Source organism: Malania oleifera, chromosome 7 (assembly GCF_029873635.1).
Source record: "Malania oleifera isolate guangnan ecotype guangnan chromosome 7, ASM2987363v1, whole genome shotgun sequence".
Lineage (NCBI taxonomy): Eukaryota > Viridiplantae > Streptophyta > Magnoliopsida > Santalales > Ximeniaceae > Malania > Malania oleifera.
The window spans coordinates 108882133-108889550 of record NC_080423.1 but is presented as its reverse complement, the minus strand read 5'-3'; positions in this window follow the sequence as shown (position 1 = coordinate 108889550).

The window sequence follows — 7418 nt, the reverse complement described above, 5'->3', positions numbered from 1 at the left end:
CAATATTTTTTCGTAAAAAAAAAAATCTTATTGTTCCATGCAAGCATGTTTAATTTGATGATTTGCATGTCTGATTATGTTGGGAAATAAATAGACTTGGAGCAACAATCACACACGAAGAAAAATTCAAACACACACAATGAACACCGGATTTACGTGGTTCGGTCTAAACTGACCTACGTCCACGAGAGCACACCACTGCACTATAATCTGGGAGAAATAATACACGGAGGAGCCACTACTCAACTCTCTCTCACTATCACACCTCTCTGCTTTCTGCACTCTGCAATACACGCACTCTCTCAACTCTCTGCTGCACACACCTCTACACATCACACATAGCTCTCTCACACACACAGCTATATATACAACAAGGGAGAGCCAAATTCAAAGATGGTGGCTTTGCAATTTCAGCAAAGCCTGCAGAGCAGGTGGCCGTCCATCTCCAGTGTCAAAGATGGTGGCTGGTTTTGGTGCGGCTGTCTGCGGCTCCACACCTGCAGAATTCAACAATCTCCCACTTGGAGGCAGAGACAGCATCTCAACCAGTGTATATGCAAATGTTGTACTCATGTCTGTCTTCAATCATGAAGACCAACTGAAGTTGAGCATAACTTCAATTTCTCTCTAGTTGCCACCTTCCTGTCTGCTAGATTTCTGTGGACTAATCTGATGGCTGTCATCTTCACAACTGGTGTAAAAATGCCGGTGTAGTCAATCCCTTTCTTCTGCTCAAAGCCTTTGACTACCAACTGAGGCTTGTACCTTCTGGAGCCGTCATGCTCCTCTTTAATTCTATACACCCACTTGTTGTGAAGGCCTTTGGGCAACTTCCACGTTCTGTTGGAGGTGAGGGACTTCATCTCGTCCTTCATTGTAAGCTCCCACTTGCTCGCATCTCCTGCCTGACTTGCTTCATCACAGCATTCAGACTCTCCTCCATCTGTAGGAAGTAAGCAATCTATATACCTTTCGTCTGGTATATGAGCCCGAGTAGATCTCCTAAGCTCCGGTGCTGGAGTAGGAGATGGTGGTGCGACGATCTGCTCCACTGGTTCCTCCGCCTGAGGATTCTCGGCATTCTGCTGTTGTGTTTCGATACACTTCTTTGTGGCACGGGTGTTTATCTGGAAACTGACTCTCTTCTGTTTCCTGACTATGCAATCCTCACACATGTCAATCTGCACTGATTGTAGACCATTCAATTTTCCCTTTGAGTGCTTCACCCTAAGTTTCTTCTCGCTCATGTGACCAAGTCGTTGGTGCATGATGTTGCTGTCGTCATTTCCTGCAGCAACTGAAATAGACATGGAGGCATTGGAGGTTAGAAAAAGTGTCCCGCTTTTATTACCTCATGCAATCGTTAGTACACCCTTTGAGACTTTCCATTCATCGCCGATGAATTTCGTTGTGAATCCCTCATCTGCCAGCTGACCAACTGAGATCAAATTCTTCCTCAGGTCTGGAATATGTCTGACATCCTTCAGCTTCCATACTGACCCGTTCATTTTGATCTTCACAACTCCCTTGCCGATTACGTCGCAAGGTTGATTGTTGCCAAGGTACACCTTACCGAAATCACCTAGTGTGTACTCCTCTAGGCAATTTCTGCAGCATGTGGCATGATATGAGGCTCCGGAGTCTAAGACCCAAGACTCATGTTTGCTCTCCAAAGAGCAGATCAACATGTCATCATTCTCGGAAGCAATATTTGCTTCTATCTTTGCCCTCGTATCTTTCTTCTGACTTCTGCACTGGTTCTTATAATGACTAGTCTTTCCACAGTTCCAGCACTCAATAACTTTAGTGCTTTGGGAACCTGTGTCCTGAGTGCCTCTAGGATCTCTGGATTTGGACCTCCTGGTCCTGGATCTGCCACGATTGTAAGGTCATCCATGCCTGCTTCCCTTTCCTCGGCTTTCCACATTCAACGCTGAACTCGAAGTGGAGGCATTGTTCGACTGCATTCTGATCTCCTCTGTCAAAATCATGCTGATAACCTCGTCGTATTTCAGCTTCGATTTTCCTGCAGAGCTACTGATCGCAGTTACAATACCTTTCCGATTGGTTCTTTCACAAAGGAATGAAGTTATATACTGAAAAGTTGTTATTTCAAAGATTCAAGAATAAAAGTTCTATGTTAGCAAACTAATATTCATACAATTGATTTTAACTAGCAAGTACCAATATTGCAATCTATGGATCAAATAGGCTATTCAAAGATGTGATTTTAATCTACTAGCAAGGGTTCACAAAATATAAAAAAAGATTCAAACACAAGTATTGAAGTTACCAAGATATTGGTTTGGATGACTTGACGTTGTTCCACACGTAGTTAGGTCATACCGTTGGTCCTTTGTACAAGCTTTGAATCACAAGATGAACACAACAATGAAGTGTAGATGATGATCGTCGTGTGGGTGTATGAAGACACTGGTCGTGTGGTGTTGATGGGGGCCGTGAGAATATTAGATGGAGGAGGGGTTGATGGAGTTGTTGGATAGTTTAGTGGTCTCTCACCACTTGATCTCCGGAGAGAACGTCGTAGCCTCACACTACTCACTCACAAGGAAAGGAACAAGCTTTACAAGCTCAAGCAAAGAGATGCTTCTTCAATATTCAACTTCAACTTCTTCTTCTTGTTCTTACAATAAGAAAGCTATTTATAGGCATAGCCTAGGAGACAAAGCTTTAAATACTCAACAACTCTCAACAATTTTCAACAACAACTCTCCATAACTTTCAACAACAACTCTCAACAACTTTCAACAACTATTAACCTAACACAATTAATACTTACTAAAAAACAAGGAACTTCAACTCATAAGCACACAAGTCAAGCTTAGTTGTCTTGCATTATTACAATTCAAATTTGAAATTTAAACACATTCCAAAAGGAAGGCCAAAATCGTGTGGGACCCATTGGAGCCATGTGGGGGCCACATGGATTTTGAGTTGGACTTTGCTTCAATACTTCACTTGGGTCTTCAAGCATGGTCTTCAAGCACCTAATAATCTTGAAATAACATATCCACAAAAAATATAAATTAACATAATAGCAAAGTCTTCACATAAAAAAGTCTTCCATCAAAGAAGTAGATGATCTTCAATTAATCCCATGTGTTCCTGCAAAATAGATATAAACAATAGTGGACATCTGGAGGTCGTCCACGTGTCACCATGTCAGCAAAGGAGTGGAGATCGGGAGGTCGTCCATGTGTCATCATATCAGGAAAAGGGATACATAAGGCGTGTTGATCCCCATCAGACTTGGTGGTTGTCAAGTGCTTGATGTTGAAGGCAATAGACTTTGCCAACGTCATCCTCACAACTCCGAGGGCTTTTCGATCAAGCAACTCCCACTCGCTCTCCTTCATGGAATCTGGCTTCTCCATCAGTGGTAAGTGCAACTCCTTACCAAACAAGAAATCCTCGATCTGCATTTTCTAGAAACCGAAGTTCATGCCGTCAAACATCTCGATGTGAGAGCTCTTCTGGTTCGACATCTCGATTCGCTAATCTAGAGATGGAATTAGCTCAATTGGATAGCACGGTTGGATTCGGAACGGCCGAAAACCCTAGAAATGGTTTAACTCGCTCGAAAAACGGACCCGAAATGGCTTCAAAAAGCCAAATCAAACTTTCGGTCAAACCCGGTCAAAATTGGTCAACCCTGCTGACGTGGCACGTGGGACCCACTGCTGACGTGGCACTGTGGGACCACTGCTGACGTGGCACGTGGGGGCCCACTTGATGACGTGGCCGTTGGGCCCACTTGATGACGTGATGCTGACGTGGCGTGGGACCCAGGGCTGATGTGGCAACTTACTTGGCGCCACGTGGCGCTGACGTGGCGGCTGACAGGGCGCTGACGTGGCTGCAACGTGGATGCTGATGCGCTGCTGACTAGGCGCCACGTGGCGCTGACTGGCCAGCTGACACGGCGCTGGTGTGGTGCGTTTACGTGGCAGGAGCTGGCTGACGCGACGCTGACGTGGACGCTGACGTCAGCGTCTTCAACCTTCCGCTGGTCGCCGGACTTTCGCCGGAGCGTGGGGGCGCGTGAGGACCACTCCCGATGAGTTGCCGGCGCGTGAGGGCGCGTGGGAACGTCCTTTGGATGTTGGCGGCGCGTGCGGCTTATTCTGAGCTCTGTTTTAGCTCCGGTTACTGCCGTTGGCTTCGTCTCACCGAGAGGAGTTCGATGGTTGCCTCAAAATTAAATTTTGAGCTACTGGACAGGGGCTCAAAATCCGTGGAGATCATTTTTCTCGACTCTGGGCGATTTTACTCCGACCCAAAGATCTGATACCAAACTTGTTGGGAAATAAATAGACTTGGAGCCACAATCACACACGAGGGAAAGAAAATCAAAAACACACACAAGGGAAAAACGATTTACGTGGTCGGTCTAAAAAAACTGACCTACGTCCACGGGAGCAACACCACTGCACTATAATCGGAGAAATAATACAAGGAGGAGCCACTTGCTCCAAAAATCTTCTCTCACATCACACCTCTCTGCTTTCTGACTCTTTGCAATACACGCACTATCTCAAACTCTCGATGGCACAAACCTCGTAACATCAACGTAGTAGCTCTCTCACACACAACAGCGATATAACAACAAGGGGAGGGAGAGCCAAATTCAAGATGGTGGCTTTGCAATTTCGCAAAGCCTGAAGAGCAGGTGGGCCAATTCCATTCTTCCCAGTCTCAAAGATAGTGGTGTTTTGGTAACGGCTGTCTGCGGCTCACAACTGCAGAATTCCACAGATATTATGGACTTTTTAATGCTTATTACCAAAGCTTCCGTCCTATGTCTTCGTCTATCTCTTCTCATGCAGGATCAAGCTTCGTTATTAGTTATGTGATATTGTCTCAGCCGGGTTTAAGTATCCATCAGAACCACTGACGGCTGGCAATAACATTGATTGAGGTAAATTATTTTTTAAAAAAAATCTTTTAAGAATTTTCGTATACTGTAAGTTGATGATTTGCGTGTCTGATTATTATGTGGTTTTTTAATTGCTTATTACAAGTTTCCATTCTCCATCTCAGAGGTTATTTCTCACCATCGATTTTTTTGTTTTTTAATGATGGCAATCTTATTGATGTGGAGATTTTAATCTAGCGATTCAGCTTTGACCCTAATTCAGTTTCTTTACGTACATGACCAGTTAGTTGATTAAGAAACTTTTTTATTTGTTTATTTATTCCTTCGGTTAGTTTTTCCTTTAGGTTTCTTTTCGGTAATTTCTTTTAAAAGAATATGAAAGAAATTGTTTTCTTTCAGTTTAATTTAATTAAGAAGTTTGAGAAATAAAATAAAATAAAAATAGATAAACAATTGTGAACAAGAAAGTTGATTAGGCATAGTTTAAATAATAATATAATTTTTTCAATTTAAATATTGTACTTAAAATAAATTTCTTTTTACAGTAATAATTGGATAGGATTTGAAGACAATAATTGTCTTAATGTATCCAAAAAAAGGTCCATGGCTTCTAACTAAATTATGCCACATATTGGCCAAAAAAGGGAAAAAAAAAAAAAATTTTTTAAAAATAATATGAGAAGTAAACGTAATGAAGGAGAAACAAAATTTATAATAAAAAAAACTAAAAATTCAACAATAAATAAATTTGATTTGTTTATACAATAACTTAGGAAACTTTTTTGCTCATTTTGTAAATTATTTGTTCCTAGGCGACTATTTTGCAAAGGGACCTTGTACGTACGAGTCCATTTTATCGGCACAATAGTATATTTTTTGACCCTCTTGCTTAAACCAGGCCATTAGTTCACGTTTGGGGGGTGTTTGAAACCTATTTGACTTTACTTTGTTGGTCCTGAACAATTTAAAACTTGAGAAATTGTTTACTTCATTTGATGCGTCTTTTCTAAAAAATTAAAACCTTTCATATACAATTTTGTAGTTGTTCTAGGAACTAAAAATTAAGTATAAAGCTATTTCTACAGGTAAATAGGGTGAAAACTTATTTTGTCATTTATTTATTTTATACAAATGTTGAAAATAAAAGCATGTATAATTGAAAGTAAAATTTTTTTTCTTATTTTTTCCAAGAATTTCATAAATGATAATTCCTTAATACAGTTATATGTGGAAGACAATTCCTACTTACTCTCTTTATCATTTCTATTTATATTTCAACCCTTGCGTACTTAAACATTTTTTTCTATGTTCATGGTTTGCAAATTAGGTCAACTCTCTTACTATTTAATTTATTTACTTCTCTTTATATGTTTCTCAAGCAAAAAAATATGAAAGAATATATATTTTTCAATGTGGACAAACTGGCAAATGATACTCTCAACAAATGCTTGGTTAGCTTATTCAATGAATAATGTTTTTGAAAAACTAGAAGACTAAGAGTCACAAAAATAATTTTCGCTTCATGAACCTATGGATTGACCTTTTGTATTTCTCAAAAGCCTCAAATGAATTTTCTGTATATTCATTGTTTTTATTTTTATTTTTGAGAAAACTAAATTATTTTTGGTTTTTTATGCCTTTTATAGTTATTAACCTCTGTTAACGTTTCATCATTTAATTTAGTGTCTGAATATCATTACCAAAAACCCGCTCAACATTTGAGAATTATTGTAAATGCAGACGGCATTATGAGTTTGAGGGCTCATTATGGAAGGAAGGGTGTTTTAATGTACTGAAAATATATATACATCCCAATGGATGGAGCATTGGGCTGTCGTGAAATCCATCCAGAAAAATTGCAGAACCTTAAGGAGGAAAATGGAGCATTGAGTAGCCGTGTTGAAATCTTGAGTTGTGAAATGAAAAGGGACATTAAAAAACAAGTAACAAAAAGCATTGAAACCATTTTTTAAAAGGAGAAGCCCCAAGGCGGAGGTTGAAAATTGGCCAGAAAACTTGTGCAACGGGAAAAACACAAGAAGTGGCTCAAATAGAGAAGGATTCCTAAAAAACGGAGATATTTCTCCGATCAAAAGTTCCTTTTTGAAAGATGTGCGAAGAGATTGAAGGGAAGTGAAAAACCACCAGTTTTTTTCTGCAAAGGGTATTCCTGATGGGGTGTTAAGCAACACAGGTTTAGTAATTAAAGGACTTGCATACCAACCACACTATTAATATGTGAAGCTACAGCCCAGAGAAGCCTTGAAAAGAGTTGGGAAAAATAGATGAAAGATGACATTAAGAAGTGTGGGGAGTTTTCTGAATTGGTTGCCTCCATAGTGGGACAATAACAACCATCTGTACAACACATCCACAATTGATCTGGAAAAATTCTAGTCCCTTGGCTCGTTTTTTGGGTCAACGTATCTCCAGAATTTCAAGTGTTCGCATTCTTGCAAAATAAGATTGATTAAAAATTGATGTGCGGATTTTTAAAGGAGGAGGAAGAGATGAACTTTGA